Below are 13,791 nucleotides of genomic sequence, written 5' to 3'. Positions count from 1 at the left end.
AAGAGTACCTTCTGTTTTAAAATCCCTGTTTGGATTAGTTTCTGGACACAAATAGCTAAACAGAGCGGTGTAGCAGTTTGTAAAAGAAAAAAAGATGACGACAATGTCCAGCTTTCACCAACCTCTAAATAATAAAGAAATTTATGTTACATTTCATGCGTTGCACATAAAAGTTGAGAGATGAGCTTTCCAGTTATAAAAACTATGTCAGCCAATCACAATGGAAAGGTTCCATGCGGATTAGTAGCCATAAAAACATGTTGGGATCTATTTTCTTTGACAACGCATCTGTGGTTGGTCATAAATGCCGGCAGATTGGGATTTCCATTCTCCCGCAAGGGTCGCTGTTTGTGTTGGCCAATTTGGCAGACTGGTCCCTGTCAAACTGGGCATGCCGGTGCACCAATTCAAGTGGACAGACAAAGCATAGACCGTTGGTCATTTGAAGGGAATGCGAGGGACACTTTGATTGGCCATGTATGGTCACTCCCACATCAGATTCCTACATCTTTCTCTCAGATCAACAGGCCTGTTTTCGGTGGCGACATTACCAACACTGGGTTTAACCCGCCCCTGGCGCAGTTACGCGACGTGCCATTCAGAATTTATGCTTTCCACGACAATATAGTTCATTGAGTTAAAATTTAGTGGTACAGGGCAAACTGTCTAACATTTCTAGATGTGTCACTGAAGGCTTTTGAAAAATAGTTGATGGAATGGTCTGAAAATGTGCTAAATAAAGCAATAAACTTAGATTGGGAACACTTGTTTGTCTTGCTGTTTAATTTAGCTGATTTCATCATAAGATTTTATGTTACAAATGTCACTGATCCGTTTACTTAAATTCTTGTTGTGTCTGTGTGTGATTTCATTTCGCTCTTCTGTCTCATTCTCTTCAGATGCACATTGCACATCGTAGAACTTGACAAAAAGATGGTCTGAATTAAATTTCACCACTCCCTTCATTTTTAAAGCATTAGTGAAATGCTGCTTATTTGCTAGATATTGCCATTGGACATGAAGAACTTTCGACTTTCCACACCTGCTCCCAAAACGTAGTCTAAAGTTGAGAGAAAAGACGGATCGGAAGCTAATGCTGTGTTTCCTTTATCTGTTTCCTCCTCTGTCACATCGCTCACTCTCTTTTATTATCACGCCTCACTATCTGTCCCTTTAATCTGCCCCACCATTTTATCTGCTCTCTCTGTGTCTGCCTCTGTTTGCAGCCTGATTATTGATTGTTCATGTCTTTTCCTCTGCAGCTACTGCCTATTGATCTTTGGTTAAGACACACGCACACACCAACATATATTCACACACACTATAACATCAATGGAGCTCCAATTGTCATTTGCCATCCTTTTTGACCCCCCAGAACCCTCACACACACACGCCCTCATCAAACACACACAATCACATATTGATAAGTGCAAAAAAATTACACATTGATAAGAACACACATTTTTGCCATCCGTTGTGTTCAATAGACTTGGTATTGATGGACAGTATCCCTTTGTTGGGCTCTCTGGTCTCATTAAAGTAAATGTGAGAGCGAGAGTGAGGGAGAGAGAGAGTATTGGGAACTCGGTAACTGCAAAACTACTCTGTCTGTATGTGTATGTCTTTTCAGCGGGCCTGCAGGCTTCTTTATCCAGGGAGCCTGGTCAATATGGCCATTCTGTCTCGCAATTAACATCGATCAGCGCTCGTCAATACCGTTAGCACCCAGACAAAGGGCTCGCCCGCATTGTGTGTGCGGTCCCTTTCTTTATCACAGTCAAGCGTTTCCCCAAACGCCACTCTCATTATATGAGGGCATTCTGGCTTGACCCCAAGGTCGTGACGGTGAAGGAGTGAGGTGTGCTGGACTTTAGGGTCCAAGCTGGCTGTTGACTCTCTAAGATGAGTAAAGCGTGAGTCAAGTTTGGATAAGCTGTAGTTTATCAAGACAATTTGATGATCATCATCCATCATCTGGAATGACTGCAGAGGATTTGGCCCAATTAGCCTAGCCTATAATATACGGTCTGTACGTGTTTTGATGAGGAGGAAAGCCTGCGTTGAGGCTTTGATTAATACCTGCAGACTCTTATAGATTTTGGGCCAACATCTCAACATCAGATGTTCAGATGTTAGCCCAATGTTGTTTTCTGGGATTGATATTGCTGCTCTGTTAAATACAGGCCTGATTTAAACCGTTTGCCAATGTGTAAATGTATGAGACACTTATAACGGCCCTTTGAAAATTGGGGCCCCAAAGCCAAGTGGAGGAATGACTACAATGTGGTGTGCTTTGAAATGAGAACATGTTTGCCACTTGTTTGCACGTACACTTACCGCTAAAAGCTGAAAGCAGAAGTTACAATAATCAACAGAGAGACGCTTGTGCGATAGAGAGGTGTGGTTGACATAAAGAGAAAGGCAAAACATTGTTTTTATTAGCTGCTATGTTGGTGGTGTTTAGCTAGCTCTTCTCTGCTGTAGCAAGATGAATCTGATTAATACCGTTTGCTCTCTGCTCTGTCCATGAATCCATTACAGCTGTTGTCACTATACATAGCACAACTCCAGGCTCCAAAGTAACTTTGATTTGACGGTTTCTAGTTGAATGATTTGATTCTTGGGCGATTGTTCATGCTATCTATCTTTTACATGTCAAGCGCTGGTTTTGTAGAGTGAATAATTCCCAATAGTTCTCATTCATCAGGTTACAGGTTACACCTGCCATCACAACAATGTCTTTCAGTCAGGTTCTCTTTCATTAGAGCTCGAGTAATACTTTTAAAACGATCAGATTTATGGTTGTGATGTGGCTGATGGTTGCCAAAATCTTTGTTAAAACAAAACATCTGCTGAAACATTAGAGACGCAAACTTTACGACACAGACCTGATCTGAAATTAAAAATGGAGAAGTCAGCATTATGGAGCAATATCAAAATAATAATCCACCTTGGATTTTTCAGTAAATTAGGACTTAGTTGCCGTTGAATTATTCATGGCCAAATTGGGGCTGAGCAATACAGTACATATAATTGGAAAACAGGAAATATCCAAACATCCATTTTTTGTCCTGTTCCGGGTCACAGAGAAGCAAAAGCCTATTCCAACTGATTTAGCTCTACTCCATGCAGGTTATGCACTGCTTTGGCCCAAAGGACAATCATAGAATGGGCATTTATTTTCACATCCTGATTTTAGGTGATAATGGATAAAAACGTTGTTTGGAATGTTGTTTTTGGAGCCTGAAAATGAAAACGTTTGAAAATGGATCATTTCCAAGCGGAAAGGTTCAGTTTGTTCAGTGTTCAGCGTTTTCATTGTAAAGGGTTCGAAAATATCCAAACTGTCACACATTTCATGTTTTTATTCGGGTAGTGGTTTAGAGTAGAGTTTTGTTGAATTCATCAAGTAACAGTGGATATAACAAGTCGACACATGCCCGTTCAAATGTCAGGTTTTTGTGGTCTGAAAAAATGAAATGAGACCAAGATAAATCATTCACGCTTAAAGCCTCTGCTGGAAAGCAAAACAAATGTCAGGAAAAGCCTATTAGAACAACTGAAATTTATTTGGGATTATTCAGAGGCACTTTAAATGGTGGCAGGTGTGCGCTGACTCCTACTTAATGTGAGTAGAAATGTGATGGGTTCATTCTGAATACAGCCAAATCCCCAATTTTAAGAGGGTGTGCACATTTGTGCAAAAACATTACCTCTGCTGTTTATTTTTACTGCCCCCCCCCAAAAAAAAAAGAAAACGTTGCCATTTTTTGCATTCAATTGTTTTTTTTTTCTCAGATCCTGGCACTTGATGAGGGGTGTGTAGACTTTTTAAAATCCACTGTATACATTCTGCTATGATGTCATTCTATTTATGTAGCTGATGCATTAATGCATATCTCCAGTCAAACAACTAAAACAGTCATCTGCTAAAGCAGAAGATGTTTTTGTGTGTGTATGTGTACATGTTCAAAATTACATTCTACAAATCGGCAACACAACAAAAATAAGAAATTATGATTATATTAAGACCTTGTCAAGTAAAGTTCCATTCCTTTGGCAAGGGGGATATAAAATATGCCTTTGGAAAAAACCTGAGTATGCACATGGGTGAAAATTGTTTCTATATTACATATATTTCCAACTGCTGGTGTGGCATTCATATTACAGAGTTTAAAGATGTTTTTGCAGCTGCCTGTGAACCAGAATTGCTTAGATTGACATTGCTGCCATTTCTTCGTGAAACGTTTCAAAAGGAAAACCTTTGACATTTATACTTGATTGTCATTTTGTGAGTCTACTCCTCTCAGACATCCATTTGCGCAGATATTTTCATTAGTTTGGACTTTTGGGAGGAAGTCAGAGTACCTGAAGACAACCCAGGTGAGCAAAGGGAGAACAACTTCATATAGAGTGGTCCCGAGCAACATTTCAAACCTACAACCTACTTGCTGACAGTGCCTAAGCTCCAAATTGACAATAAATACAAAGTGCAATGAAGATTTTAGTGGAACAAAGGCAGCTGTGTGCTGTCTGACCTTGATTAACAGGCGTTGGATTGCACTCTCTCGAATGATGTACTGGTTAATTGCTTTTGACCAATGAGCGTGTATAAATATGCAATGTTCAGCTGTGTGGTGTGTGCTGCTATTGTGTTAACTGACAGCGTATCCCGACTGGCTCAACAAGGGTGTGTGCTATGCATAGTGTGTGTATGCGTGTGTGTGTGTGTGTGAGTTCTTGGACTCTATTTGTGTTCTTCAGAATCAATCTACGCCCTCCATGCAGCTGTGCAACGTGTTGGACGTCACGTCTTGTTTTTGTAATTTTTAACCTCATTTTTATGTTAAAGTATTCAACATTGGGATGTACTCCTCTTGCTCTTTCAGAGATGGGACAACATATTGATATTGCAGCGTCACATATCAGTATTTATCACGATACAGTATCAATGCATCAATCAATCAATATCAATGAAAATCAGTCTATTCAAACACTATAAAACATTTTTGTTCATTTTTATAGTAGTGTCTTCATGACTACGTAGTGAAGCGACAACAAATTTGTGTGTGTACTTTATTTTTAGTTTATTTATTTATAAATTATACGTTGACCGTATTGCATTAAACACTGGTTATAGAAAGACGACAAATTCCCGTTCAAATAGCAGTTTTTGTGATGTTAAAAAATAGAACAATCATTTACTACAACACAATTTCCATCCTTAATGCAACCTATAACTTGTAGGACTCAATTGCATATTTTCAAGAGAAATAATATGGTTGCATACGTTTGCACGCCGTCTTATAACCGCCTGGGGTCAGAATTAACCAATGCGATTCAAACACATGTTAAAAGGGAGCCAGCACACACTTGCAACCACTTGCCTGTGATTAACAAAAAAATAAATTTCAGATGTTCTAGTCAGCTTTTCCTGACTTTTTTTTTCTTTCCAACAGAATGCTGAAGCTTCTGTGCTAACGCTGCCAGCTATTTAGAACTTTTTTTCTTCTCTTCTAAGACCTCAGTTCCAGCTGGAAAAAAAAAATCATGACACTGCCTTCACAATGTTGTTTCGAACTGTTCATAAGTGCTCATTGGGACAATGTTCTTTTGGTGATGAGTGGTGTTGTGTTTGCGCCAAACAATTTAATTTTTCTCTAAATGGAAACATGGCAAATAAGTTTAACCTTTGTTACATCGCACCATAACAGATTTTTCCCACATATGTTTGGGAGATTCTGTTCAAACCTAGGTTAAACCTTTCCATTCCATTTTTAAGCTCCCCGAAAAGATTATAATTCTTTTCAGTTGTCTTGTAAAGGGTATTGGCCAGATTAATAATGGAAAACATTTTGAAATGATTTATCTTGCAGTATTTTTTCATAAAAACCTGGTATTTCATCAGGGGTGTGTGGACATTTTATCTTTGTTGTATGTTAGTAAGTTGGCTCTTGAGCTGAAAACCGTTTGAAAAATATATTTTTCTTCTAAAATGTACCAATATCATTGACATAGCATCACTCTCATTGGCAATTCGATTAAATTGTGGGTAGTTCAGTGATTCCAATCTCGATTCTCTTTTTTCCCATCTTCTCCTTACCGTTCATAATCCTCTTCACTGCCATTAATATTTATTTCTCTGCCCTTAGTGTTTATTTTCCTCATCTCTGCCAGCTTTATTTTTCCACGCTCAAGCTCTCATTCAGTTTTTTCCTCTTCTTGCTGCCCCTTAGCCATGCCACAGGGCAAAGGAGGAACTGTAATGTTTACAAAAAAATTAAAAAAACAATCTTTAATGTGCTATGTAATTACCCTGGCAGCAACTCCCATCATTACTCACGCCAATAAAGCACCTTGGAGTTGACTTGTCAGAGTGTGAGAGCAAGATGCTGCGGATCCCCTGCCATTAATCATCCCTCTCGTCTTTCATGTTTTCCCCGTCTACCTTTGCTCATCTTTTGCTGCTTCTTTCATTCTCGCCATCCACGGAGCCTTCCTCAACATCTCCTTCTACTCGACTTGCTGTGTGACTTTTTCCACATGGCCAGGTCGTGGTCATTTACGACAACAAACTTCTCGATTAAGAGCGCTCTGAGGACGTTTTTAGGAAGACCTCTATGACCTTTACGTTGGAAAACACGAGAACATATTGAAGGACGAGAGGAAGTCGGAGTGAAAGTAATTGGAAAATAACACTTTTGCATGAGTAAAGAAGGATACATAAAACAGTCAGTCAACTGCAGGCTCCATGGTGAATTTCTCAAAGAAGTGCAAAAAAAACTTCCATGAGCAATTAACACCAAGTCCTTACACAAGTGAACCCACATAAGTTAGTTTCTTGCCACTCTACCGCCCACTTAGAATGCTGAGAGCCTTTCACACGCTCTTTTTGTACCAGTGTGTGATTGTCATTTGGACCTTTTACAGTACAGGTCATTGCTGTAGTCCCTTTCTTCCTCTGCCCTGGCTGAATCCTCATTTGTAAGACAAATATTATAACAAATTAAGCAGCAAAACAATGGGTGGGTGCTTGCCTGACGTCAGCCTGCATTTCATTAGAAATTGCTAGTCTAACACTTTCCATATGGAGAGGCCTGCAGGGTAGCCCCCTGCTATCCATGCAGCCTCAGCCGAGCCCTGCGTGGCCCAGCTCGATGTGGTAACCACCATTTGCCCTAGCCTTACATTTCAGAAAGGCCAAAGATCTCATCCTCAATTTGAATAAACGAATAAATAAATAAAATGAGACCTCACTGTTATGTCATCTTCAGTTTGGCCTTGTCATACTACACTTGACACCTTCCTTCTCCCATCATGTTGTAACCTTTTGTTCTGAGAAGAAGCCCTCGGGAGCCTGTCTTGCTCTCGCCTGTTTCTCTCTTGGTCTTCTAAATTTGACACAGCACAGAGAAGAGTGTTGTTAACAACCCTGCCATGTTTGAACAATTACAATAATCTGCAAGTATATAAATGAGGTCTTAAAAACTGTGAAATATCAAGCCATTGTCTTTTTTCCTAAATCCTGTGAGTGTGTTCGGTGAATATTCGAACCACGCCCTGCAGAAAAATGGTTGCTACTTTGTATAGCAACTTTTTTTATTCTATTCCAGCCATCTTCGGGCAGTTGGCGGAGTACACCCTGAACTGGTTGCCATCACAGGGCACACAGAGACGAACAACCACGCCTGCTCACAATCACACCTAGGGCCAATTTAGAGTGTTCCATCAACCTACCATGCTTGTCTTTGGAATGAGGCAGGACACCGGAGTACCCAGAGAAAATCGATAGAACACGCAAACTCCACACTGGAAGGCGGTGCTGCAATCGAACTCTGCACCTCTGTACTGTTAGGCAGACTTGCCAGTCGTCCACAACATATAACATGTAAATAATTTTTTGGGGACCTCATCTTTAAAGCCTTCAGTGCTCGGAATAAATCCCGTCACGGGCCTTTCTACGTCAGGACGAGCGTGCGAGCTAACAGGCTTCTGGGGCCCCTCTTGGCCGCCGGACAAGCGGCGGGATTGTTCTTAACGTGGCATCCTCACTTGAGACTTTAAATAACGACAGTAAGCTGTACTATGAATTTTGTTATCCATAGAAGATGCATTTTCAGGTTGTAGATATAGATAACTCGGTAACTGCTCTAGTGGTGGAAATGGGCCGAGCCATACCTAATATATAACTCACAACTGCACTGGCTAACCATTTATGTGGCGCTCAAGATCTAATATAACTGGGGAGGTATGGACGAGGTTATTATAGTTAACGGAAACTAACAAAATAACTAATCATAACTTGCAAAATAAAATAAAAAGGAAAATGCTTTTGAAAAACACAAACTAACTTAAACTATGTCGTACGTTTATAAAACTAAAACTAAATATAGAAAATTTGTCTTTCTCAATTAATAGCATTGATGAGCTTTTAGGACTCATTTTATTTTATTTTTATTTATTTCAGGATTGCTGTACATCCTTATTGAAGAAGGAAGGTCAAAAAGTCGTTTGACAATCTTAGCTTACCTTACACAAAACTTATATAAATTCGCAATAAAAAAAAAATAAAATCATAGTAAAACTAAAACACATAAATGAATGATTGAATAAATGTACAAAAATAGAAAGTGATTAAAAAAAATAACAAACCTGCTCGAAAACATAATTAAAACTAAATGAAATTAAACAGCAAAAGTCAGACTAGTTTAACAGTGGCTCAGGCCCATGCTATTCACCCAAAACCAACACTGGGCACCAATTTAACCCCCACCCCCCCCACAAAAAAAAAAAAAAATATATATATATATAATGATAAAAGAATCTGTAAAAATAAAATTATGAAATATATAATAGTTTAACGCTATATCTCCTCAATTCACTGCATAGCTATTAAACTTTTCACATTTTCATCGATTATCATCAAACATAGATTGTATCTAGAAACTAATCTCTGAATTCACTTTACTTTCTTTATTTTTCTCTTAATTTTTTTGGATTTCTCTCACGTCTCTTTTTGCCCTGTGCGCAGGTTTTCATTTCTAACCTGCATGTACCTTGGCACTCACCTCTGCCTGAAGACATTCATGTCCAGGTGAGGGCCGCAAGAATCTTTCGGCTCGGGTTATGGATGACACCTCGGCACGCTCACCCGCAGGTCCGGTGCAGATGAAATGACTGACAGTAATATACGAGACGTGACAGTTGGAGGGAAAGCAAAGTGTTTTGGAAAGTGCCGCATTACTGTATAGCACATGACAGGATTCTGGATTCAGATGATTTTGTTGTCGTATAGGGGCGTCAGACTTGTGAGAGAGTGGCAGGGCCTCGGGTACGTTTCCTGTGGTGGAAATAAGGCGTGTGATGGATCAGTGGAATATGACAGAAAAGGAAGAAAGTTTCGAGAGAAACGAGTTTCAAATGAGAGTGAACTCCAAATTCCTCCGCAAACATGGAATTCCGACATGTGAGCAACGTCTGTGCATGCTTGTCTGACCTTTTGCATCTTTGCAAGCATGTGGGCTTTTTATGGGCCATGCTGTGTGATGTATACGGTTCGCAGTGCACATTACAATGTGACTTGTAGGGTGATGGTAGCCGTGCCTCATCGCTGCTCTGCCATTGGCATTCCTCCCACAGCTGTGATTCAATTCTGTTTGTCTATGTAAATATCTATGATTCAACAGCGCACATCCCCATGAATTATGAATTGGAAGAAAAGTGGGCATAAATTTGGGCATAAACAAGCTGGTGACGGGAGGTCATGGGTTCAGTCCCACTTTCCTTCATGCCGCCACTGAGGTGCCTTTGTAGAAGCACAGATTCCTTCCTGAATAAATAATGGTGAGAAAAAAAAAGAGGTTGAGCGATCTCACCACTGAGCTGACGTACCTCCGTCATACTTGGAGAGCGCTGATTCTTCCAATGTGAAGGCTGCTGTGGGCTCTGGGTCGTAGCCACGGATTAAACTTGAGATGCTGTTGATGCCCATCCATAGCTTGCCGTATTATCACATGACGCCACTTTCATTTAGAAATAGGAATAGGCACCCGAAAGAATTATGTATTAAGTATTATGAAGACAAGTGGAATTTAAAAAGTTGAACACAGTCCGTTCAGTGACAATAGGCTTCCAATTTCTTATGTGTTAAAGACCATGTAAAGTAAATTTAAAAAATTTGTTTCAAAACACATTTTTAAATATGTTTGAAGATAAGAGAGAACTATGTAGTACTGAATTATGGAGAGAGCAATAACGTGTTTTCTCCCATTTTAGTCTTATGTGCAGTCCGCACCGTCGAGAACGCTGATATCCTTGATATCCATCGTGTTGCTCAATTTCCACCCAAAGAGGAGCTCGACAAACCACCAACCCTCAAGAAGACAATCAAAGCTGCAGGGCAAATCAAGAGTTGCAAAGCAGCTGAAGTTGACGGCATCCCAGCAGAAATCTTGATGCAAGGAGGTCTGAAGCTCCATGACAAGCTCCACAAACTTTTTGTCTGCAACTGGGAGCAGAGCAAACTGCCACAATATCTTCAGGATGCTGTCATCATAACCTTGTACAAGAACAACGGTGAAAACCTTGACTGCTCCAACTACCAGGGAACCACTCTCCTCTCCATTGCTGGCAAAGCGCTTGCCAGAATCCTCCTCAGTGGGCTCGTACCAGACGAAAACGTCACAGAGAATCAAGAGAGCATGACTTTGTCAAAGGGGATGTTGTTCTCACCACTCTATTTTATGGATCTGGGACCTGGGTCATCTACTGCAGTTACATCCATCTCCTTGTGCGCATCCACCAGTGCTGCCTACGCACCATTCTCAACATCCACTGATGAGAGACGGCAGTTGTGTTGACTAACAGTGTAACAGTTGGAAACAATTCAGTCCACTCACAAGATACTCCAACTTCCTTAGTAGCAGTTCTCCGGGCCTGTTGCTCCTTTTTGTCTCGTCCCGGCCACCACATACATATGTAATATTTGTTGTATACTTCTCGGTCAAAAAGACGGCAATGATATTGTTGTCCCACATTGATTTTATTTCACTACTCACATTGTGTATGTACAAGCTTTAAAAAAATAGCTCTGGGTCTGTTTGTTCAAGTGCATGCAAAGGACGTAGTTAGTACGTTCTCAACACTGATTGGCTGTCGCAGACATGAACCGGCCAAAAGTTCACTTCATCCTACGCGGGCGGGATGGGAAAAGGTGCAACATTTCCGCTTCAAACACTTCAAACCGGTCACATAACTGCGCCTGACCGCGTGAACTGGATTGACTATATATGTAAATGCACTGTCGGGGAACGCTGAGCACGCCTCCGGTCTGCATGTAGCATACTAATTAAAAGTGCTCATGTTAGCCCTGAGCCCCGCCCCGTCAAAACACCGCCTACCCCCAAACCAAGTTTGAATATCAGTGGACTAGATTGCACAGTTTTCTGAGAGTTGGAGATTTTTAGAATGAGATTGAGGTTTTAATATAAGCACCCATACACACATGTAAGTGATCACATAAAATACATGTAAATGAGTCAAGATGTCACTTGCATAACATACCAACAGTTCGCTCGGTTGGAATGTAAGAGATTTATAGATCGCACTACACACTATTGTGGGATCTTTTGTCACAAGGCTTTCATGTGAAAAAGATTTCATTGTAATTGTTAAATGAAAAAAATCTTTTGCTAAAAATATGACCTATCCCAGAGTTTCTATATGTGAAAGACTATAAATCAGCAGTCCCCAATCACTGGTCACCATTTGGGACTTGGCCTCAGAGCTAGATAAAAATAAATAATTAAATACATATATATTTGTGATACATGTTTCAGTATAGACTCGTTCGATATAGTGCTCACACTTCGGTGTGCACTGCGTTGAATGATATGCTGTTGTCATTTGCGCTGCAACTCAGCAAAGAAAGCTCAGTATGTAAATGTAACATTTCCAACATCCTCATTGTCTTAACTATCTATAAATCTATAAAAACAAATTGGGACCCCATTTTGGGAAAAAATGTGTAAAACACCACAAACTACTGTCATGATCTGTGTTTGTTGTTTTTGGTTTAGTTGTTTCATGTTTTGCTCATGTTCCTTTGTCTCTTGTCAAGCTTATTCTTGCCACCTGTGCTTGTCTTCCCACTCCCTAGCGTTGAACAATCGGCTCCCTCAAACCCTTTGTGTCTTGTCCAGGTGCTCCTCGTTGTCTCGTTAATTTGCTTGTATTTAGTTCCCCGTTTCCTTTCACTTCTTGTCGGATCATTCTTTATGTCAGTTGTACATGTCTGCTCTCTCCTGTCAGCCGTTCCTCAGCGTGTTCAGATTTCATAGTCAGGTCTACGTTATTTTGATACTTTATCCATGTTCTTATGTACTTCTTTTTCTTTTTGTTCATCCAAGTACTTGGCTACCTTTTTACTTTAAATCAAATGCCCCTTTAAACCACTCCTTGCCTTGCTTCCCTGCATTTGGGTCCTCTTGCTCCTCCCCAACCAGAATCGTGACAACCATTGCAGTATTTTTTTTTCAAAGTTTCAAACACGTCCCTGCTCATTTTTGGAAAGTTTCCAGAAACCTGTAAATTTATAGGGGATGTCTTCCACGTTGGATTGGGCTACTTCCAATTTTTTTTTGTTTTTGTTTCAATGGTCATGATCACTGACATCATCTTCAAGGGGATCCTGAGGAAGGATGAGTGGATGGAAAAAATTAAACCAACAACAAAAGATGAACAAAGGAAGCTGGAGAAAACATGAGCAATGAAAACATGCAATTATACAGTACAATTATATTTAATCTGAGGATGAAAATGAATTACAGGGAACAAACAACTGCATTGATTTAAAAAAAAAAAAAAAAAAGTCCACTTGTTACCATGTGATTAAGATTTCACATTGAGGTTACTGGTGAACAAAATCTTCTGAAAATAATAGGATGATGGCTCACACATTTACAGAGTGTTTAGAAATAAAACGCGTGTGCAATCCAAGTTTGGAAATGCAGCACCTGAGCTGTCTTCAGACGAAAACATGACGGAATGTGCGCTTAAGCACCGATCCCAAGACTTGGACTTATTCAAAGCAGCGAGGTTGGCTCCTAATATGACAATGGCGGAGTGTTACATACCACAGTGACAACATCAGACGTTTGTGTCTGGTTGCGTGGTTTGCTCGGTAGCAGAGTGTGTTTTAAGCGGCTGCGTGATGCATGCGTGCATTCGAAAGTGATGGTTTGCACTTGTGTGTGCGTGTGTGAGTAAACCGCATCACCAGCTTGTGTATGCAGTGGCGTGGTTTGTGTTTGTCTGTGTGTTTGTGTTGGCTTGTTGTAGGCCCTTCGGTTGCTGGTGTTGGTCGGCAGTTTATGATCAGTATTTTCCGGCTTGCATGACTTAGTGTGTGAAAATCCATTCACACCCAACACAAATGCACACGTGCGCGTACGCACACACACACACACGCACGCGCACGCAAACACACACAAAAAAACGATGGATGAGATTCCATGGTGAGCCCGTGTCTGTGTCGTAGTCTTGGTAGCAGCGCAATGTAGTGTGGTGGAAGCATGGGTGTATGTCGTGTCTGTTTGTGAGTGCAGCTGCGCGTCGGTGTGTATGGATGTGAAAGACATCAGACACCAACACATTAATGGACTTCTGAAATTCTTGTTGTTTTTCTCACCGCAGCACTGTCTGTTCCAATAGAAACAAGGCACAGAATGTGCAAAGAGACTGATGGGATGACTGAGGTTGGAAATCTCACTTGTGCTCTCAGCCACAATACAC

The sequence above is a fragment of the Idiotropiscis lumnitzeri genome, chromosome 4, assembly GCF_059441095.1.
Source record: "Idiotropiscis lumnitzeri isolate Australia: NSW breed Sydney's pygmy pipehorse chromosome 4, RoL_Ilum_1.0, whole genome shotgun sequence".
In the NCBI taxonomy this organism is placed as follows: domain Eukaryota; kingdom Metazoa; phylum Chordata; class Actinopteri; order Syngnathiformes; family Syngnathidae; genus Idiotropiscis; species Idiotropiscis lumnitzeri.
This window is presented reverse-complemented; position numbering follows the sequence as displayed.